Source organism: Myotis lucifugus, unplaced genomic scaffold, assembly GCF_000147115.1.
Source record: "Myotis lucifugus unplaced genomic scaffold, Myoluc2.0 scaffold_9, whole genome shotgun sequence".
Taxonomy (NCBI): Eukaryota; Metazoa; Chordata; class Mammalia; order Chiroptera; family Vespertilionidae; genus Myotis; species Myotis lucifugus.
The window spans coordinates 6,953,106-6,978,001 of record NW_005871057.1 but is presented as its reverse complement, the minus strand read 5'-3'; the positions used below and the strand labels follow the sequence as shown (position 1 = coordinate 6,978,001).

Sequence of the window (24,896 nt, the reverse complement as noted above, 5' to 3'; positions counted from 1 at the left end):
CCATTCACCTGCACAAGTTTAGTCCTTTTTCCCACCCCCTTTTATGATTTTGTTGTCACAGATTATCCCTTATTATATTGTGTTCATTTCCAAACTGCAGAAGCTATAGTCTTTTTAAAATATGTTTCTCCCCTTAACCTTTAAGCAATAATTAAGTGTTTAATACCCTATTCTGAAATAAAGTTGCAATTTCTTCTGTCAGTCATCTTGCTCAGAGTTTTGTAAACCCTTTTGTCTTTTTGTTTCAAGTAGAAGCACATACTTCACTATTTCCTATAATGCAGGTCTTATATAGGTAAAATCTCTCAGCACTTGTTAGTCTGGAAAATACTTTATTTCACCTTTATATCTAAAGAATAACTTCACTGGATATATTATTCTTGGCTATCATTTCTCTCTTTTTAGTATTTTGAGTATTTGAATCCATCTCTCCTGACTTATGAAGTTTCTACTGAAAAACTGATGATAATCTAATGTTTTCTTTATAGGTAACAGCCTTGAGAATTTTTTGTCATAAGTTTTTGATAGTTTTAACATCTCTACCTTGGTGACGGTCTTTTTGCATTGAGCTAATTAGATGTTCTGTCAACTTCTCTGACTGGAAGGCTCAGCTCTTTGCATAGGTTTGGGAAGGTCTCATCAGTTGTTTGAATATGTTCTCTGTTCACTTCTCAACTTCCTCTTTGTTTCCATTTGCATGGAATACCTTCTTCCATTCCTTCACTTTCAGTTTGTGTCTGGCTTATACCTGAAGGGAGTCCTTTTTAGGCAATATATAAATGGATCTTTTTAAATTTTAATTTAGCCACTCTATATCTTTTAATTAAATAATTTAGTCCATTTACATTTAAAGTAATTATTGATAGGTATGTACTTAATGTCATTTTGTTAATTGTTTTTAGCTTTTTCCTAGTCCCTCTCTTTTTCTTTCTTCCCCTCTTCTTGCTCTCTTCCTTTTATGTGTGTGTGTGTGTGTGTGTGTGTGTGTGTGTGTGTGTGTGTCTGTATGGGAACCCAATTGCAATCATGGCTCCCTATTAGAGTTATGGCATATGAAAACCAAGTCCATATCACACTAGCTCAATTCATCTACAGACCTTCACTTTGGCTATCTCCTATTTGTCTGAATATCCTCTGAAACAGATATACTAAACAACTGATGAAACTGTTTCAATAATTTTCTGAAACAATGGATTAAGAACTATTATGAGAGCAAAATCCATATGTATAGCCCTAAAATGTACACATCCCCTTGCCAAACAGTAAAAATAATACCATAATACAGATGTAATGACAGGGATTAATGCCACTCTACAGGCTTGCAAATTCAAATACGTATGGGTGCTTCTCTCTATCATATTCCTTTAAATTTAACAGTATAAACCCTGCAGAATCCAGAAGGATCGTTGAGGTAATGGTGAATGTGTTAGATATCTATTGCTGCAAAACAATTACCACAAACTTAATGACTGAAACACATGAACTATCCACAGTGTCTGTAAATCAGAAGTCTGGGCTCACCTTAACTGGGTCTTCTGTTTCTCAGGAGGCTGCAATCCCCATGTAGCCTGGGGCTGAGTTTTCATCGGAGTGTTAACTGTGGAAATATCTGCTTCTGGCTTCTTCAGGTTGTTGGCAGAAACCATTTCCTATGTTTGTATGACTGAGGTTTCCGTTTCTTGCTGGAGAGTCCGGAGAGTGCTCTTACATAAAGAGGCTACCCATAATTCCTTGTCATGCATGCGGGATTCTCTAACATGCATTTACTCCATGCCAGTTTGCTTCTTTGAGCCAAGAAAGAGGAATCTCTAGCACAGAAGCTAGTATGATGGAGTGCATATATATTATAACCTAATAGCAGTGATGACATCCAAATACGTTTGCCATACTCCATCGATTGGAAGCAAGTAAGTAGAAGAGAATGTTACAAGAGCATGAATACAGAAGGCAGGAATCATTGGGAATAAATTTCTGAAAACCTTCTTAAACCACAACTGCTGTCAAAGATGTGGTATATTCACATAATAGAGAGGAATAGTTCATAATGATAAAGGTATTATTTTTTTCTCTCGGGAAGATATAATAGTGCTAAATCATATGCCTGGTAACACAGCTTCACATTGGATACTATCTAAAATCTTATAAACAACAGAATTAATAAATAAATGATGGCATGGTCACATTATGAAATACTACAATGTAATGAAATTAAATAACCTCCAGTATACTTCAAAAGAAGTTTCTAAAAACCTATCTAACATAGGTACGCATGTATATTTTTACAGAAATGGCAAAACAAAAAATAGAGGCTTTATGTAAAAATTATAAGTAGTTAATTTTACTATTTAAAAAATGTAACTTATCATGAATATCTCTCTTTTGTGACAACAAACAGCTAAAAACGACACAAAGAATAAGGCCAATTAAAATTTTAATTATGAAAACTTTTACATACTTCTTAAACTTTTGGTTTATCAAATATTAAAAAAATAAATTTTTCATGTATTGTCAAACAAAACATACACATATAAAATTAGGTAAAACATTTTAGGTAGTATAATAATTATAAAACAAAATTATATATCTAAAACCAAAATTTAACTATAAACTAGAAATATTAGATTGTTTCTTCTATTTCTGTAAAATACCATTCAAATTTTGATAGGGAATACATTAACCTAAATATTGCTTTGGGTAATATGGACATTTTAACAAAATTATCCCAATTCAGTGCCAGAGTGTTGTTTTTTCTTTCAACCCTTTTTTTTTAATCCTCATCCAAGTATGTATTATTATTTATTTTATTTATTATTTTATTTTAATCTTTTTGGAGAGAGAAAAAAGCAAAACAAAACTACAGTGTGAAGAGAGAAACATCAACCAGTTGCCTGCCTTCCATACTTGCCCCGACCAGGAGTTGATGTATGGGACCACTCTCCAATGAACTGAGCCACCCGGCAAGGCCTTCTTTCAGCACTTTAGATATATTTTGCCATTCACTTCTGGCCTACAAAGTTTCTGGTGAAAAATCTGCTAGAGGTTTTATGGGGCTTCCCTTGTTTATAACAGTTGTATTTCTCTTGTTACTTTTAAAACTTTCTCCTTGTCTTTAACTTTTGACACTTTAATTATAATGTGTCAGTGTGGGTCTCTTTTGGTTCATTTTATTTGTAATTCTCTGGGATTCCTGGATCTGTATTTCTGTTTCTTCCCCCAAATTCAGGATAGCTTTCAATAATTATTTCTTCAAATAAGTTTTCTGTCCGTTTCTCTCTCTTCTCTACCTCTGGGACACTGTAATGAAAATGTTTTTTTCACTTGACATTGTCCCATAAATTGTTTCACTCTTCTTCTTTTTTTTTCTTTTTCTTTTTGCTGCTCTGTGACTGGGGGAGTTCCATTGCCCTGTCTTCAAGTTCATTGATTTTTTTTTTTCATCTGCTGTTGGGACCGTGTGTTGTATTCTTCAGCTCTATAGTCTCTATTTGGTACTTTGTTATATTTTCTCTTTGTTGAAATTCTCCTTTTGTTCATCCATTCTTCTGAAGAGCTCAGTTAAAATCTTTATGATCATTTTGAACCCTCTACCAGGTAAATAACTTAACTTTATTTCATTAAAGTCTTTTCTTAAGTTATATTTTGTTCTTTTATTTAGAACATATTCATTCTCTGTTTCTTCATCTTTTGACTCTCAGTGTGCTTTCTATATATTACATAAAACTTATTGTTCAACCCTATCCTAGCTCTTAGTTGTCTCTTAAATCTTTGTGATTGTCTAAGCAGCCTGTTTTATTTTGAATGGCCCGCAGTAGCTGAGAATGTGTCCAGGTCTATCAGTGTCTGAAATGGGAGGATCTTAGCACTTAGATGGTGTTTCTGTATTTTCAAACTGCTTAAATTAAGTAAAGATTAGTTCTATTAAAAAACAACAACACAGTATTTATTAAAATGTATTCTTCCAATGCACCAATAAAACAATCATCTACCTATAATTGAAAAGACATTCATAAGCATTTTCTGCTATCTTAATCTCAGGCTGAAAATATTCATCTAATATATGTAGAGATAATTTATTGGCTCAAATACAAGCTATTATGAATGACAATAAAAAGGACAAATTAGGTCATTCTAGAAGGCATTAAAATATTTGACATTGTATAAGAATGCAAACATTTCAAAATCAATATCATGAAACAACCAAGCCATTTTTTTACTTGAAATAAAACGATTGCCTTTCATGGAGTAATTTATAAAAGACCTTATTTGCCTAGTTAATAATCTTTCCTGTTCAAGATATATTAGCATTGTCATTAGATTATTCTTTAGGTAGTCTGATAATAAACAATCCTTATCATCTATTTATTTGTTTAGTTATGCTCACCTGAGAAGAATACCTTTAGAGTATTTAGCTGTCAATAAGAAAATACTTATTTCAAATGTGAAATTGTAAAGGCATCAGGATTAAATTTATGTCGGCTAGGATGTGCTTTTATATTTCTGTAGGGAACAGAAATAAGGACATTAAGAGTTAGCATTCTCTTGTCTTTCACATAGCTTAAATAGCTATTAGAATGAAGTCCCTTCTGACACACTGGTTGTTTAGAGAAAAAAATATCTGCTAACTTTAACTGCTCAAAAATTAAGTGAATTAGCTTTTTCCCATATTCCAGACAACACACATTAAAGAAAAATATGACAACAATAATATCTTAGTTAAATCAATTGTAAAAACTTCAAAGGAAAAAATGTAGTTTCTATTCTTCAAGTAATACTATTTATTTTGAAGTAGATCAGACCTACTAGTCAAAATAATATAGCTAGCACGTGAGCACCTACAATCTCTTAAGCATGATTATAAGTCTCTTTATGTATTACCTACTTAACAAGGAGGAGAAGGAAAAGAAATAAAGGCATAGGAAAGTGTAAGAAATTTCCCAAGGACACACAATGTCAAACATGAGCAGATTCACTTAGAGATGGAAATAAAAAATGGGAATCTTATAAGTTAAGATAAGATATGGTGATCCTTTATTTTTTCTTAAATATATGGATTTTATATTGGGGGGGTAGCACTGATAGGGATAAAAAGCTTGGCTGGGCCCACATTATGATGAACTTATTATGGAATCAGATAATGGGGATCTTAGAAGGCTTTCCAGCAGAGGAAAAGCACAATCAAAGTGGCGCCTAAGGAGAAAGATTAATGGTTGATGTAAATTTAATTTTTAAACTGCTGTTAAACTATAACCTTGACACCACTTTCGATGTGGGAACACTGAGTTTGCTTTTGAAAAATAATAGTACTCCATGGTTCTGCTCACAGATTTATGGTGAGTCAATGGAGCACTTTCTGGCATCAGTTGAGTGTTTTATGAATAATCTGGGACTGTGTAATTACTTGGATGGACTTCTGGGTAACAAAGACAGAGTATAAATCCAAACAAAGTGTAATACTTCTTAATTTTTAAAACATTTAACAGACTAAAATCCCCATTATTTTCTATTTTCATTGCCATCAACCTATTGAGGCTGCTACAGCCCCATACACCAGAACAGTCCATCAGCCTCCAAAATTGTCTCTAAGCTTCAGTCTACCACCTTCCAATTTACTATTTTCCTGGACAATTCATCTCAAGTCTCCTCAAATTTTTTTCAATAGCTCTCAATAATTTACCAACATAATTTCAGACTTCTTAATCTAGTTTTAAGACTTTCCAAAATGCTCCTCACCCTGTCTGTTTAGTTTATCTTGAATTACTACATCATTGTCAGGTTATTCAACGAGATGACAAGTTTATTAACTTGCAACATCTCCTTGTGGATAAGCAGCCTGAAACAAGGAGGAGAGATAAAATTTGGAAACAGGCATTAGTTTGAGTCTCCATCATTTCACCTCTATAGCCACAGTTTTCTGAAAACAGGTTTTTCATACTTTGCTCACAAAGCCATTATAAGGATTAAAAGAAATTAAAGTAATTTAAATGTACTAAAATAAATGCATTGTTCCAAGGCCTGTACTATGTACTATGGACGCAATGACAAATATTCTAGAGTCCAGGATATAAAAAAGATGGACTGATGTTGGAATTCAAGAGGGTATATGAAGCTCATTTTCCTTCCTAAACTCAGAACCAACTCAGATGTAGATGTAAAAGAAGCCAAAATATTAATTTTGTTACTAATAAAACTGTGAGAGAAGGTATCTTACTCTTAAATTCTAAGTGTCAGACCTGTTATCTCCTCTGAACCTATAGGAATAAACACTGGGATGCTTGTCCAATGTGAGTGAACTTTGGTCCTGAAAAGTAGACACACTTGCCCAAGAAAGCTGCCATTATTCTGCGATGGACTATTTATTCTTAGTGGGTATTATATGCAATCTGGGTCTTTAGGCAGGGCTATTTCATTATGTTATGTTTAAATTACTGGCAGAGTCCAGTAAAAACAGAAGTAGTAAAAACAGGAAGTACAGTACATATTTCAATATTAACCTAATTAAATTGTCTTTATCCTGATCTACTCATTTCCATCCAGGAATGAGTTAATTTTATTTTTATTCAAAATATTTTGTCATTTATTAAATATTCACAATCTATAGGCATATCATATTAATGCCATTTTACAGTCAAGAGATTGGAGAGCCATACAGTTTGAGGGACTGCATGTTGTTGCCAGTATTTAAGTGGCAAAGCTGGACTTGCACTTGTGTCTCCTGACTTGTGTGGGACTAATTTAACTGCACCACCTTTCCTTCAGCATCTTCACCCTGAACAGAAGTTTCTTTTTGTTGTCATCTATTTCAGTCAGGTTTCCCTTAAGTGGGGAAACACTGTACTAATCGGCTCCTCATAATTATTAGCTTTCTGCAATCTGGTTTTTGAAAGAAAGTGTTGCTGTCAGAATCCTTCCATCGTATACTCTCAGGCAGTGAAGTCACTCTGGCTGGTGGGTGTAGGAGAAAATAGCATCCCCTAGACTTGATTTCCTGGAAGCTGGCCATCTGTTAGCCCTGCATCCCTAGCATCCTGCCTTGGTTGGTCTGACAGCTGTGCTTCAGGTAATCTGACTCTGGACTTGGCAAAGTAGCTAACTGGGGAAGTGTGGGGGGAGTGAGCCCCACTTAGGGCAATGAGCCCACTTCACTTTCTGGTTATTCCTATCCTCTCATACTGGCATCTCCTCTTCCTTTTCCTTCCATGCTTCTCCTTTGGTATATCTTTGGTTCGGGTTGTTCAGCGTTCTTTCTTTAATCAGCTTTACATGAATGAAAGCTCCCCATTTCCTCAGCTGTGAGTCAGGCTGCACCAGAAGGACTCAAAGACCTGGGCCAGAAGCTCCACCACCAAGGGTCTTCAGAGGTGACAGTGAAACCCTTTTCATCCTCTCCCTATCGCTTCAAAGGTCACCTGTGTGGACCCTGAGTTTCCAAAGTTCTCCTTTATTCCCCATGCCTGCCCTCACGTCACCACAGAAGATGCACCAGGCGGACACAGACAAGGAAGTGTCCATCTCTCTAGGATCTGCCATTGGGACCCCAGCTCCATGGAGTCCCCAACCCCCTCTCTGCTGAAGCCTGCACCCATTTCTCTCCCAACAGATCTGATGTGGTTGATTATTCTTTAGAACTTTCTTTTACCACAGAGGACTGTTTATTTCTTTATATTTATCATCTAATATGAACATTAATAAGATAATCCTACCATTTTTTAAAATCCTTGCTGGCCTTCTTTATTTACACTTATTGAAATTTTCTGAAATGCACCAAAAAATGTGGAGAACAGAATAACAATCATATTCACTGTTTAAATGCCCCCAAATGCAGTTTTGTACTGCCGTATCTTTCAGGGGTATAGACCAAAATTTATTTTGCTAAATCTATGTTCTTTTCCCAAGAACTTTTCTGCTTATAAAAATGTCCCATTTTAATCTCTGGCTATCATCATAAAAACAATTGGATTTGATATTTAGTTCAATTTCCCTATAGTATATGGAATTTAGTCAAAGGTCCAAAAAGAAACCCTTCTAAGAATGAAACATAGCTGTATTAACAGGCATACAGAAACAAGTAAGACAAGACAGTCTCAAACTGGGATATTTGATTACCCTACCTTAAATTGAACATGAATCTCTAGAGTCCCATTTGGTGTTTGCACAGACAGATTGAGCTAATATATAGTGTGAAAACAAGGCAGCTCCATCCTTTTTCTGTATATCCACTTCAATTATTGATTTTTATGGTATACTCTACTGTTTATGGTTCACTGGAGGGCCTCCTAGCAGTTCCACCAAGGTGCAAGCTGACCAACCACTTGAATAGTAGGTCCAGACAGCTATTTCTTTACAGGCTATACATCTGAAATCTCTCCCGACTTCCCAGCATTTTAATAATATACAAGAGATGGTCATGGCATGATTCAACCTCTATCAATTTGTCTTTAGTTCAATTTTATGATGATTCTTAATTTAATAAGACTCTTAATAATTATTAGACCAGGAGGACCTCACAGACCTACTTTCTCCCCATTCAAATGTAAGTTTGCCTCTTTGAATTAAATAGGGTCAGATTTTACAACCTCTCAAACATTTTAATCTTAGGAAGGATACCTTTAATCTTGGAAAGTAAAACCCCAGGACCAATATAAATCTCATTGATTTGTTACTACTTTGCTGTTCCCTGTGTTTGCCTGACAGACACCCAGGCCTAGCAAAGTGTCAGGACCATAGAACTGGTCTGTTCTGTCTCTCATTGTTTGTTTATTATCCCAGTGGAAATCTCAGTTCTAAAAATGGGTTTTTCCTGATAATTTGGTAATTTATAATTCTTTTGAAAAAAATCATAGCTTTTTTTTCAAATCCTCACCTGAGGATATGTTTTATTGATTCTAGAGAGAGAGAGAAACATCAATCGGTTGCCTCCCACACACACCCTGACTGGGGATGGAACCCACAACCTAGGTATGTGCACTTACCGAGAATCGAACCTGCAGCCTTTTTTATGTGTGGGATGACATTCCAACGAACTGATCACTGAGCTAGGACACATTCATAGCTTTATAATGTGTATAATTTTAATTATTTCTCTCTCAATAGTGGTCTGATCCCATTCAAACATTCATGGCTATCTTCAGTTTGTCAAAGCCTCTGAATCCCATCAACTTTATTATTCCTCTCCTAGGAAGGAATGTCCATCTTTAGGGTACCTTTGATTTATATGCCTGCTCTTCATTTAGAAACTTTGGCATCTCGTATTCTTAACTTCTATGTATTAATCCATAAATTAATCATTCTAATATATATATTCAAATTTAACAATACAGAATTGGCAAAAGTAAATAATTTAAAATTCTCTGGGAGTCTTCATTTTGAGCAGAATTGGTTTAAATTATGTGGATTGGTTAACTACTGACGCACCAAGAAGCAACACACATCATATATAAATTGTAAACACAGTTTTTCTTCATGTTTTTATAAAAATGTGCACACAGTTATGGCAAATGTGAGCTTCTCTTAGTAAAAGCCAGATCAGAATTTCCAAGATTAACACAGGCCACAACTTTTTATACTGTATGACTGGGTGATGGGCTATTTTAGCATTTAAAAGTTCTTTCTGCATTTCAGTTACAGCTCCTATGTTTTAGTTCTAATGAGCTGTTCAAAAACATCTTACCTCTCCTGGATGGAGTTATTCCATCTAGAGGAAGTTTCCTCATGCCAATATCTAGCCCTCAATTTATTTTTATAAATTGTGGTCTTGCCTGTTTCCCCTTTAGTTTTATATAATGTTCCTATCACTTTTCTTAGATTTCCAATTCCATAAATTTCTTGAGCATTTTTCCCACAGCACAAGCAACCTCTGCATTTCAACAATTGAGTCACCTTGAAACTCACCCAATAATGCTTTTAGTATTTTAAGCTGTCCAAATTTTATGTAATCCTATTCCACAGTTGTCCCAATCTTCAAAGAGTGGTTCCTCAATTGGCTTTATTATTCATCTTCTTTCTGCAACTTAACAAAGTATATGTCAAAGTTTTTTGGATCTTAACTTTTTCTGGTTTATTTATTTCAGGCTCCCCATGAGATCTTTCTTTCTTATTCTTTTGCATCTCTTTGAGTTATCATTGACTTCCTTAACCTAGTAACCATTAAAACCCATTTCCTTCTAGAATTATTTTAAGAAATTTCATCTAGATATATTTTTAAGCATGTGCCTTTTATTATTTTAAACATAGGCTTCATTGGTTCTAAAAGCTGAAATCTCCTATGAAGTTTACCTAATTTTGGGGCATCCCTCAATTCTTCCCAGATATGTTCTTGATTACTTCTAGAAGAAAGCCTTTTTCTTTTTAATTACCCTAACCACCATCTCTTTCATTAAGTGGTCCTCACCTTAGGGAGGTGTCTGAACATGCAGGAGGCTCTTGTGATGTCAAAATTACTGAGGACATAATTTGCTCTTGGGAATTAGGTGGAATATTAAATATACTTATCATAGACAGGGTTGTGTCCCCCCATCTTGGAATATTGTTCTGCCTAAAATGTCAGTATCAGGAACATGTTCATGGAAAACACTAATCTAAACATCATCAGATAACAACTCATCTAAATTCCCAAACTGAAATATCCCAGATAAAGTCACAATCTTGTTATCTGTTTTACATTTTGGCTTTACTGGCTTACCTTTCTTTCTGCCATTGTTCTAATAAGAAAAAATTCTCAATGATATTGGGTTCCAAGGTAGTTTTAGGGTTCCAAGCTAGTTTTATTTGTGGTTAAAGCCACAGTATAGTTTCCAAGTTTCACAATCACTATTTATAAACAGTGAGCAGTACAATCTAAGAGTGAATAGATGGTCTAGTCTGTAATATTTATATAAATGCATTAGGTTTACATGAGGATTATCATTTAATAAAAATATCTCATAGTAGAAGAGATCACAATAATCATGTGATTTATTAATAATTAGATACCTCACACTCAGAAACTAATTATTTTTTTTAATTTTTTAAAATTAAATGTATTAGAGTTACATTGATTAATAAGATTATATAGGTTTCAAGTATAGATTCCTGTGATACATGAAAATAATTTTAAATGGGTCTTACCAACCAAGAAAAACTGTCAAAGTTAAAGAAAGACCTAGAAGAGGCTTCTGGAAGATGGCAGGTTATATAGCACCAAGAGTCAGACTACAGATTTGGACAAGATTCCACTGGCAGAATCTGTTTGATAGAATTATTTGGAACTCTGGAGGCTGTTGAAGACTTGCAACTTTTAGGGGGAACTTTTGACAGTAAATTGCAATTAATTTGGGTTTATTTCATTTTCTTAGCAAAGTGGAAGCTATCTATCTCCCACCCCATCCATGTGGCTTGGCAGCTGTGTTCATGGAACAGCTAGTGCAGAGTTTACTGGATGATGAATAGGGGAAAAAAAGGATCCTGTCCTTAAAATATCAGGGCTCTCTGCTCTGATTGCTGCTTTTGATCACAGGGGTGCAGTCAAAGAAATGGGCAGACGTTATTGTTGCACCTCCCTCCAATGATGCAATTTCTACCTCCAGGAGATTTCAAGGGATAGACCCCATGTTTTCTCTTTCATTTTTCAGAATCAAGGCATTAAAGTAACTACATATATAGGAAAAAATTAGAAAGTGATTGTGCATGCCCAGTTGTCTCCTTAATGATCCTCAGCACAGAGATACTCTATAGTAATAAAAATAAAAACAGTATATTTGTTTTTTTTCTCTACCCCAGGTTTTATTTATAAAGTCTGATTTCCAGAGTTATCATAATATTAGATTCAAATGTCCAGCATTTAACAAAAAGATCACAAGGTATACAAAAAAACACACACAAAAAAAACACAAAAAAATACAGAAAAGTATGGCACATTCAAAGAAAAAAATTAAAATTATTCATGAAGAGGATCTAATGGCAGATATGATAGAGACTTTAAAACAACTGTCTTAAAGATGATCAAAGAATTAAAGGAAGATATGGAAAGGAAAAAGTAAAAAAAAAGTAATGTGTGAACAAATGGAAATATTAATAAATAGAAAACCTAAAATGAAAACAAAAAGACATTCTGGAGCTGAAAGAAATAACTAAAATTTAAAACAACAACACATAGATAGGGATTTAAAGGCAAATTTGAGCAGGCATTCAAAACCTTGAAGATCAGACAGAGGAATTAATGAGTCTAATGAACAGAAAGAAAAAAGAGTGGGAAAAAAAAGTGAACAGTCTAAGGGACCTGTAAGACCATCATCAAGAAGACTATATACACATCATGAGAGTCCCAGAAAGATAAGAAAGAGCCAGAGAGTAATTTTTTGAAGAAATAATGCCTGAAATTTTCCCAAATGTAATGAAATACATAAATATAAATATCCAAGAAGCACAAAAAACTCCAAGATGGACTCAAAGAAGCCCACACTAATGTACCTTATAATCAGACTTTAAAAGACAGAATATTGAAATCTGCAAAAAAAAAAAAAAAAAAACACAAAAAAAAACACAAAAACAAATTGTGACATACAAAGGATCTTTAATAACATTATTATCATCAGAAATGTTAGGGGACATAAAGTCAAAATGCTAAAAGAGAAATGCTAAAAGAGAAATCAACCAGGAATCCTATAAATAGCAAAAACTGTCCTGTCAGAGTGATGAAAAAGTTAAGCTCTAACCCCTGGTAAACAAAAGTTGAGGGAGTTTGTTACCGCTAGACCTGCCCTATAAGAAATGCTCAAGGGAGTCCTGCAAGATGAAATAAGAGGACAATAGACAGTAACTCAAAGCCATATGAAGAAATGATCTCAAATAAAGTAAATACATATTCATTTATAAAATCTTATATTATTGTAATAATGATTTAGAACTGCATTTTTTTGTTTTCTATATGATTTAAGAGACTGACACATTTAAACCAACCAAAAAAAGTTAGTGAAAACATGAGTATTACTGTGACTTTGATTTGTAACTCCAAATCTTGTTCTCTACATAACTTAAGAGAGTAAAATATTTAAAATCTTAGTTCAGGGGGCTTGAAAGATGGTGACCGGCAAGAAGGCAGGGAGGGAGAATGTGTGAAAGAGTCAGGGAGCCATAGAGGAGTATGTGGACATGTGTGGTGTGTGTGTGAGCTTGGGACAGTTAGATCCTGCGGGTCTTCTGGGGGGCTGCCAGACCAGGCAGTCTTGAAGTGTGAAACCCTGCTGCTACTGCAGACACTCCAGGGTGACCAGCGTGGGCACAGAGACCATGCCATCTTGAAGATCAGGACTGCTTGTGACTAGGACCCTAACCTCACCACCACCCGATCTGGTCTCAGATGCCAGCGAGGACCCCACAACCCCTTGGGACAAAGACATACAGACCCATGGACATCAAGACACCAGAAATCCCAGCCGCAGATTACTGTGAGTCACGGAGCCCATCCCCCTTCCCACCGGCCCACTGCGGTGGCATAGGACCTGCCAGACCTGCTCCACATGAGCTGACACAGGGCGGCTGTGCAACTTGGCCCCCCAAGCAGACCGGGGACCCTGATTCTCTGCGCAAGAGGCAGCACTGAGCACCAGTGACTTGTCTCTCCCCACGCACGGATCCCTGATTCTCAGTGCATGTACACTGAGCACCTGTGACTCTAATTCTCAGCACACATGAACACAGGGACCCTGATTCACGGCGTGTGGCCGCACCAAGCAACAGAGACTCCAATGCTCAATTCTCGGCACATGCATATGGGGTCTCTGACTCCTGGTGCATGCTAGGGGACTCTGATTTTCAGCATGGCACATGCGGGGTCCCTGATTCTAAATGCACACTCAAGGCCACACTGAGTGCTGATGACTGATTCTTGGGGTGCGTGACTCCCACCATCCCATGGCAGCCACACGTCTTGGTGTCAGAGCGCTTCAGTGACACTCAGGTGGTGTGATGCTCCCACTGCACGTGGCTCTGGCCCATGCAACTTGGCATTTGGACCTTCTGGTGATAGTTAGACTGGGGAGACAACAAAACAATCCCTAGAGGAAAGAAGGGAAATCACCAAGAAAGGAAATAAGTGAAACTGAGGCATGCAATATGACAGAAAAATAATTCATAGTAATGGTCATACAGCTCACAAACTGGATGGATGAGAAAATTAACAACCTATGCAAAAATCAGGAAGAAATCAAAAGTGATATGGCTACAATTAAAAACACTATGGAGGGTTTCAACAGTAGACTAGAAGAAGCGGAGGACTGAATTAGTGAGTTAGAAGATAAGGTAGAGAAACAAGCCCAATCTGAACACAAACTTAAAAAAAAAATTAAAAAGCAGGAGGAGAGCCTAAGGGAGCTTTGGGACAACACAAAACAAAGTAAGATATATATAATTGGGGTGTCACAAGGACAAGAAAAGCAGCAATAATTAGATAATATATTTGAAGAAATAATGACAGAAAACTTCCCTGATTTGGGGAAGAAAAAAGGCGCACAAGTACAGAGTCCCAAGCAAGATGAATCCCACAAGACCCACACCAAGACACGTCATAATTACAAAGGCAAATGTCAACAACAAAGAGAGAATCTTAAAGGCTGTAAGAGAGACAGAGAGTTACCTACAAAGGATCCCCCATCAGATTATCAAATGATTTCTCAACAGAAACACACCAAGCTAGAAGGGAAAGAATGAAATATACAAAGTGATGCAAAGCAAGGGGCTGAATCCAAAAATAATATACCCAGCAAGGCTATCATTCAAAATTGAAGGTAAAATCTGGAGCTTCACAGACAAAAAAGGACTAAGGGAGTTTATCACTACCAAGCCAGCAATGCAAGAAATGCTAAAGGGAATGCTGTAAAAAGAAGAAATAGGAAGGGAGGAAGGAACACACTCATAAAGCACAGAAATGGCTACAAATTTAATCCATTAAATGTGAATGGATTAAATGCTCCAATCAAAAGACATTGAGTGACTGAATGGATAAGAAAACATGACCCATATATATGCTGTCTACAGGAGACCCACCTCAGAACAAGGGATTCACACAGACTGAAAATGAAGGGATAGAAAAATATCTATCAGGCAAATGGAAATGAAAAAAAGCTGGGGTAGCAATATTTTATCTGACAAAATAGACCTCAAAGTGAAGACCATAACAAGACACAGGAAGGTCACTTCATAATTCTAAAGGGATCAATACAACAAGAGGATATGACTCTGGTAAACATAGGTGCACCCAATGCAGGAGCAGCCAAATGCCTGAAAAACAAACAAACAAACAAAAACTTCTGGAAGATATCAGGGGAGAAATTGACAGCAGTATAATCACAGTAGGAGACTTTAATAACCCATTAACATCACTGGATAGATTCTCTAGACAAAAAATTAGAAAAGAAACAGCAATCCTAAATGAATCACTAGATCAGATGGACTTAATCGACATCTTTAGAATATTCCACCCTAAAGCTACAGAATATACATTCTGCTTAAGTGCACATGGGACATTTTCAAAGATAGACCACATATTGGAACATAGGCAAAGTCTCTCCAAATTCAAGAAGATTAAAATCATATCAAGCATCTTCTCAGATCACAATGGCATAAAATTAGAAATCAACTACAATAAAAACAATCACAAAAATTCAAACACTTGGAGGCTGAATAGCATACTATTAAAAAATGAGTGGGTTACCAAAGAGATCAAAGAAGAAATAAAAAACATCATGTAAACAAATGACAATGAAAATACAACAATCCACAATCTTTGGGACACAGTGAAAGCAGTTCTAAGACGGACGTTCATAGCATTACAGGCCTACCTCAAAAAAAAACAAAAAACAAGAAAAACTGATAATAAAACATATAAATCTGTAACTTGGAGAATTAAAAAGAGAGCAACAAGAAAAGCCTTGAGTGAGAAGGAAGGAAATAATAAAGATCAGAGCAGAAATAAATGACATAGAGACCAAAAAAACAACAATACAAAAGATCAACAAAACCAAGAGCTGGTTCTCTGAAAGGATAAACAAGATTGATGAACCTCTAGCCAGGCTCACCAAGAAGCAGAGAGAGAGGACCCAAATAAACAAAATCAGAAACTAAAGAGGCAAAATAACAACAGACCCCACAGAAATATTAAGAATCATAAAATACTATGAGCAACTCTATTCCAACAAACTCGTCAACCTAGAAGAAATTGACATATTCCTAGAAAAATATGACCTTCCAAAACTCAACCAGGAGGAATCAAAAAATCTGAGTAGGCCGATATCTATGGAGAAAATTGAAGCAGTAATCAAAAAATTTCCAACAAACAAAAGCCCTGGACCAGATGGCTTCACAGCAGAGTTTTATCAAACATTCAAAGAAGAAATAAGACCTATCTTCCTCAGACTATTCCAAAAAGTTCAAGAGGAAAGAACACTTCCAAGCTCTTTCTATGAAGCCAGCATTACCCTAATCCCCAAACCAGATAAAGACAATATAAAGAAAGAGAATTACAGGCCAATAACCCTCATGAACATAGACGCCAAAATTCTCAACAAGATTCTAGCAAATCAAATCCAGCATTACATTAGAAAGATCATACACCATGACCAAGTGGTATTTATTCCAGGGATGCAAGGATGGTACAATATCCGCAAATCAATAAATGTGATATACCACATAAACAAACTGAGAGATAAAAACCATATAATCCTATCCCTTGATGCAGAAAAAGCATTTGACAAAATCCAACACCCTTTCTTGATAAAAACTCTCGGCAAGGTGGGAATAGAAAGATCATACCTCAACATAATAAAAGCCATATATGACAAACCCACAGCCAACATCATACTCAATGGGCAAAAACTAAAACGACTTCCCCTAAGAACAGGAACGAGACAGGGATGCCCACTCTCACCACTCCTGTTAGACATAGTACTAGAAGTACTAGCTATTGTGATCAGACAAGAAGAAGAAATAAAAGGCATCCAAATTGGAAAAGAAGAAGTAAAACTGTCCTTATTCACAGATTACATGATATTGTACATAGAAAATCCCAAAGACTCAATCAAAAAACTACTAGACTTAATAAATGGATTTGGCAATGTAGCAGGATACAAAATTAACACCCAGAAGTCTATGGCTTTTCTATACACCAATAATGAACTCACAGAAAGAGAAACTAAAAAAGCAATCCCATTTAAAATTGCAACAAAAAAATTAAGATACCTGGAATAAATTTAACCAAGGAGATAAAGGACCTATACTCAGAAAATTTTAGGACCCTGAAAAAAGAGATAGAGGAAGACATGAGCAAATGGAAGAATATATCATGCTCATGGATTGGTAGAATCAACATCATTAAAATGTCCATACTACCCAAAGCAATCTATAGATTCAATGCAATCCCCATTAAAATACCAATGGCATACTTCAAAGACCTAGAACAAACTCTCCAAAAAATCATCTGGAATAAAAAAGACCCCAAATAGCAGCAGCAATCTTGAGAAAGAAGAACAATGTTGTAGAGATCACAATACCAGATATCAAGCTATACTACAAAGCCACTGTTCTCAAAACTGCCTGGTACTGGCACAAGAACAGACATATAGACCAGTGGAATAGAACAGAAAATCCAGAAATCGACCCAAGCCTTTATGCTCAATTAATATTTGACAAAGGAGGCAAGAGCATACAATGGAGTCAAGACAGTCTCTTCAATAAATGGTGTTGGGAAAATTGGACAGATACTTGCAAAAAATTGAAACTAGACCACCAAATTATACCATATACAAAAAGAAACTCAAAATGGGTAAAGGACTTAAACGTAAAATGGGAAGCCATAGGCACCAAAACAGCAGACATTTGTCATAGCAACATCTTTACTGATACAGATCCTAGGGCAATTGAAACTAAGGAGAAAATAAACAAATTGGACTACATCAAAATAAAAAAGCTTCTGCACAGAAAAAACAAAAACAAAAACAAAAACAAAAACAAAAAACCTTCAACAAAACAACAAGAAAGCCCACTGCATGGGAGAACATATTTGCCAATGTTATCTCCAATAAGGGTTTAATCTCCAAAATTTATAGGGAACTCATACAACTTAACAAAAGGAAGATAAACAGTCCAATCAAAAAATGGGCAAAGGACCTAAATAGATACTTTTCAAAAAAAGACATACAGAAGGCCAAGAGACAAATGAAAACATGCTCAAAGTCACTAATCACCTGAGAGATGCAAATCAAAACAACAATGAGATACCATCTCACACCTGTCAGAATGACTATCATCAACAAATCAATAAATGACAAGTGCTGGAGAGGATGCAGAGAAAAAGGAATCCTCCTTCACTGCTGATGGGAATGCAGACTGGTGCAGCCACTGTGGAAAACAGTATGGCATTTTCTCAAAAATTTAAAAATGGAACTGACATTTGACACAGTAATACCACTTCTAGGAATATATCCCAAGAAAACAGAAACACCAATCAGAAAGAATATATGCACCCCTATGTTCATAGCAGCACAATTCACCATAGCTAAGATTTGGAAACAGCCTAAATGCCCATCAGCAGATGAGTGGATTAGAAAACTGTGGTACATCTACACAATGGAATGCTACGCTGCTGTAAAAAAAAAAAAGGAAAAAGGAATTCTTACCACTTGCAACAGCATGGATGGAACTGGAGAGCATTATGCTAAGTGAAATAAGTCAGTCAGTAAAAGAAAAATATCACATGATCTCACTCATTTGTGGAATATAAAGAACAGTATATACTGATGAACAAAAATAGATACAGAGGCAAAGAAGCATAGAACAGACTGTCAAACTACAGTGGGAAGGCTGGAGAGGGTTGGGAGGTGGTGAGGTAAGAGATCAACCAAAGGACTTGTACGCATGCATATAAGCATAACCAATGGATGCAAGACATTGGGGGTGGGAGTGGGGGGATGAGGGCATGTGTGGGGGTTGGGGTAGGGGAGGCCGGGGGAAGGTCGATGGGGAAAAAAAAGGAGACATATGTACTACTATTTGTAATACTTTAAACAAAATAAAATTAAAAATAAATAAAATCTTAGTTTATGTTTTGGAGGCACAGAATGTATAAAGATGTAATTTTATGCCATCAATAACCAAATGAAATAAGGAAATAAATTTAAAGGAACAGAGTTCTGTATCTTGTTGATAAGTTAAATTTGAGAGCTGTTTAGGAGGTGAGAAGACTTGATTATTTGAACAAATTAAGAAATGAAAGGCTGACTTCTAGATTTGATTATCCAGTGATTGATTGAATGGCAATGCCTATGAGCATAGGAAGGAGAATGATCAAATTTGGGGAAAATACAATGAGTCTATGAATAAAGCTATTGACTTTCAAATAATTAAGTAAATACAGGAAACAAAATTCAGTACAGATCTGAATATATCATCTGCGACCTCAGGAATGGGACCAAGTGAAACTACAGATTTATGTGTTATTGGAAAATGGCAGTTACCTATAATAATAAAAGCATAATATGCTAATCAGACCGGACAGCCAAATGACCTTCCAGACGAAGCCAGGGCTGCAAGGGCCAAGCTCCTTGCCTGAATTTCATGCATTGAGTCTCTAGTGTATAGATAATTTGGCAAAAAACTCCATGGGTTTTGCCACTGTTAAACACTGTCTTCCAAGACTTAGCTTGTTTTCTTGAACTACTTATTTTCACTGAATCTGCTAGTGTTGGCTTTCCGCTCACATTTGCTACTTCATAGTTATAAGAAAACACTGCACTCCTGTCTCATATACACATTCTAGACAGAAAAAAATAAAGTAGAAACAGGCAGCTTCAATGTAAGAAAACAAAACTGTTTTTCAAAAAACCCTAAAATATACTTCATTGACCAAAATAGTTATATGACTATACCTAACTAAAGAGATTCACAAAAGTATTTTGACCTACTATACCTAAATGAGAGTCACAAAAGTATTTTGAACTCAGTACGTTGCTGCTCCAAACCAGTACATTTGTATTAAGGAGGAGTGTAGGAAGTGCTAATGGTAGGAAATTCATGGTCACCCTAAGAAATAAAAGAAGTTTGCTTCAGGGCTTGTCAGAAGAGGCAGCCCTGCTGAAGAATATGGAGAGAGAACAGCTCAGACGACCATGAGATTCTTGGAGAGAACAGTGACATGTAATTCAAACAAATGGGAAGTGAGTAGCCGCAGTATATATGGGTAGAGTTTGTGTACAAGAGACTTCATGAAAATGTATATTGAAATAGCTCTGAAAACAGTAGCCTATTGTCTTCTTGTTTACACTATTTCACTTGCACATGAACTGCCCTCCACTTTGAAAAATCTGCTCTTTTATCTTTATTTTTTAAATTCTGCACTACTTGTTTACCTTCTATGATGATCTTTACTTTATAATGTCTTAGTGAACTAAATATATTTAATCATATAAAGCAAGTTAAGATTGATATGTAAGTGCAATGGAAAAGAGTAAGGAGTTAAAATAAATTAACAATAATTACAAAAATCTTATTCTCATGAAGTAAGCAGTCAGAAAAAGAGAAATGGATGCGAGAGACATTGTGAGAAAAAAAATGATAGAGCTTGAATTTGGAGTGGGTTTTGGATGAGAGTGAGGGTGAGGAATAATACTTATGCCTTAGTTGTCTTTATGTATCTTTGCACTGAGCATACTGTTTTGATTATCTTGGGCATGTGATGAATACTCGCTGAATTTCTCTTGTCATTCAGCTCCCCCTGCAATTTTCCCATTTTAAATTAGAAGTGGAACTGTTTGAAGAAAGAAGTTCAACAAATATTCATCACGTTCGCAGGATGACCAAAAGAGTCTGCTAAGCATGAGAACACATAAAGACAATGAAAGCATCGCCTGTCTTCTCATAAAGCTCATATAAAAAAATCTTCAATACAAGGAGAAAATGCAAGTGGCTTAATAAAAATTAAATCAGACTGTATTGAACATGAGCAATATGTAAACTATTTTATTATATCTTAAAGATACCAAGATGAATAATGTACAGTCAACTATTATTAATAGAATTCTAGTCCACTTAGAAAAGGGAGAACAGATATTATGATGATGGCCACCTTATGTGTAGCAACAACCATTTGCTTTACAATGTATATACATTTTGTCTCTGTTCGTATAACAACATGAAAATCAGAATTTCTGTCCCCATTTAAAGGACAAAGAAGTAGGCCTACAAGTTAAGTAAATATATAAGATATTAAATAATGGTATGCAGATTTGGAGCCAGATCTGATCCCAACCCATATTCTTTCATTATGCCATTTCCTTCTTGAAACAGAATGTGAATCTGTGCATTTTCAAGAGGAAGACATGGCATTCAGTTGGGTCTCTCAGGAAGAAATCTTAAATTAAGAATATGTTTGTGAATAACTACACTTACACTTAACTTTATATTTTTCTATTAAAAATAAACTTTGGAGATTGTTACTTGTGGCTTCTTAAACTTTTTTTCCCCCTAGATACTTTTCCTTTCATATTTTTGGTCTTTTTATGCTTTTGAAATGAGCTCTCATTGAGAAAATATCAAGTTATATCAAAAAATTCCAGCCATTGGTATAGTACGGAGAAGCCCACAAGTTAGGACAGATAGCAGGAGGCAAGAGGTAGGAAATGACTGAAGCAATGGTTAACAAATGTTCACAGAAAGATAAAACTATCCAGCAGGTTGTGCCCTAATTTAGCACAAGTTTGACTAGTCACTACAGTGGTGGGTGGCCTCAGTGTGCTTAGGTCCAGATTCTACAGGGCAATACAATTTCTTCTGGTTAAGAGTTCTTGGCTTGTACTGATCACACGGTGGCCTGAGGGCACAGGAGCAATCTATTAGTTTTTCAAAAATGCTTTCAGAGACCTGATAGATATACTGAGAGACTTCAGGAGCTCTACACCTCAGCGACAGCATATAATTGGGGCTTCCTGGCTGGATACGTAGCTCAGCCAAGATCCAAATGCCATTTGTGAGCTTCAGAGGTTGGGACATGTCATGCCCTTCCACATTCCTCTCAGCAATAGTATAAATGTTGTTGTTTGCAACCTGCTGGAAATAGTGTCAGCATTTACATGACATTCCTTCATCTGAAACTGAAGGTCATTTTCATTGCAGAAATCCTTCCACATTGCAAGAAAGACCTGGTGCTCTATTTTGCCATCTTCTACAAAAAGCACATTGAATGGATGAGGCAGCTGAAGTAGAAGATGTCAATACTGTTTTCCACAGCCACCTGCAGGTTATTCAGAGGTTCCATCTTCATGACTGGGCCCAAGATGTTGAGATTCAGGGAGACATCAATGCTCTGGTTTGTCATCAGCGGTGTATGGCCAGAGGAGTTCTGGGGATGACACTAAAGCTATTCTTGTTAACCTGGATTGCAAATGCTGTCATGTGCTGCAGAGCTTTGTTGGTGAAGTTCATTTCCATATAGATATGCCCCTGATGATGAATAAATATTCCGGAAATCTCCAAGCCTTTAGCCTTTACTCAGACAGCCTTAGGAGCCACATATCCACCATATGCATGCCTATCCTTGTACAGAACTCAAATAACTCATTCAGACTACTACTGACCACAGCAAAAGTAGGTGAAGAAGCAATAGTTGCGGGCACTGATAATGGCAGGAAGGATTGTCCCACTGTCAGACTTCCTCCAATGCTTCCGCCAAGCTCACTGCCAAGCAGAATATCTAGTCCCCCTCCCAAGAGATCCACTGCTCCCATCTGCATGGCGGACGCTTGTGTCACATTGACTGGGGAACTAAGGTCAAGGTTTAAAAGGTCTCCCAGAAGGTTACCTTGAGAGGGAATAACCTGACACTGTTCCAGGTTGGTGGAGGTGGTGGTGCCAACAGGACTGTCAGCTGCATCAGTGCTCCCATGATGTGTTGGCAAGTGTTTGTGATGGAGCCATGACTTCCTTCCACAAAAGCATTGGAAGGCTTGTGGTACAAAGAGGCAGAGAACCACTGTGGCAGATTAGCTCACCCAGCAGAGTTGGCTCAATGAGATCTATCTCCTCAGAGATCCATGGCTTCTCAGACAATACTACTTCTTTGGCTGTGACAGAGTCCATTGAGAGAAGCCTCCAATAAATATAGCCCCTGTCTCAAAGGTAAAGATTATCAGAATCCTGAGTTACCAAAATCAAGACCTGTTTCTGTGCTTCTGATGGTTTCTTAAAAAATAATTTCACTAAAGCAGTAAGCAGAGTGAGCTGCAACCTGGGTTCTTTCATCATGAACACCCTCCAGGGAAGTCTCTAGTAACTCATTCGCATTGTCAATTCATTCAGCATATTTTCCCACAATCCAGTTCATAGCTGCTCAAGCATCTGGCTCATCCAAGTTCTCACAACAGTGACAATATACTTTCATACTTGTTGGGGTACTTGTGGAAGATGTCACTGATTAAAACAATCACCTCTTGGGCCACATAATTTATTTTGGTCTAGATAAGATCAAGCAATTTGCTTATACAATGTTCTGCATATTCCTCCACCTTGATGGCACACTGTCCAATGGCCCAAACAACTTTGCAAACAAAGTCAACACCAAACTTTGAACATATTCCTTCCGTTCCACCAGAATCTGAACAATATTAGCTTGGGATTCCAAAAGAATCATGATGTCAAACTTCTCTAGTGTAACATAGATGGGATCATTATACTTCACAAAGAAGACTTTGATTTCCTGCTTTAAGATTTCAGGCAGTTTTTGGACAATTCGGTTGATGTTCTTCAGGATGATGTACTGCACCTCTGGCTCCCCACACAGCAAAGTGACAAGTGGAAGGGCCAACTTCTTCAGCACCATATTATAATAGAGTACCTGGGTAACAACTCTATACATTTCATTAGGAATTTTACTGTGAAAGCTCCACAGCTGAGTTGGTATGAGATAGCCAGGGAATTAGCCACTCACAGATGCTCTGAGCCTCCTGGTTATTCTTTAGAATTGTAATCAGACAGGCAGTGCAGAATGAAAATCTGATCCCATTCGGAGCACTCATTCAGGGCTGTCAGCACCTTACTGATGTTCTGTGGGCTCAGGTCGAATAAGTTGCTGTTTGGGTGTGATTCACTGATTTCAGATAACATTGCTACAGCATTAGCCACCCTTGAATTTGAATCTGCTACGAGATCCTGCAGAGAATTCATAAATCCCCAATCTTCCACCATTTGAGCATTGATATCATGGCATGTTGCCAGGCAGATTGCTAGTTTTCTGGACACAGGTATCTTCATCCTTCAAGCACTTGTGGGGAGACTCACAGAGATATTCTATAACCTTGTCTACCTGATGCACCCCATGGTTCTGACTGCCAGAGCCTGAGTCAAAGCACTGGGATCTTCACAGTCCTTCACAAAGCTATTGACATCCAGGATGACCATGCCTGGCTGCCTGTTGGCATAGTTCATCAAGTAGAGATACACAAGCTTCTTTAGTTTCAGGTTGTCAGTCTACACACAGTTCACTACATCTGGAAAGAGTGCTAACATCCTTCCCCACAATCATAGCAGCAATTTCTTTCTTCACAGCCTCCTTCTTCTTTTCTTCCTTTTCATTGTTGTGTTCAGCCTTTAATTCAAAGATTTATTCCTTTTCATTGGTTGTGAAGTATTTGTAGTCAGTCATGGAGTTGTCTCTTTAATGTACTCCAGAAGCCAGGGCCAGGTGGCGTCAGCAGCCAGAGAACGCAGCCTCAGCGAAGTGATGGTTTAGTCACCTTAACTTTCCCATCAAGACCTTGAGGCATCTAAGGTGAGTGAGAAGGAAAACCCATCACAAGTATCAACCTTTTTTTAAGTCCACATTTGGTCTTGAAAACCCATGTGGATTTTACTTTTACTCCACAATATGTATATTCTATAAG

At 36.7% G+C, this 24,896-nt stretch overlaps 1 pseudogene; it reads right to left on the bottom strand.

Annotated features, from left to right (window-relative positions):
• Positions 1-21,723: 21,723 nt before the first annotated feature.
• LOC102435894 lies at positions 21,724-24,658 on the bottom strand (annotated as a pseudogene).
• Between the last annotated feature and the right edge of the window lie 238 nt (positions 24,659-24,896).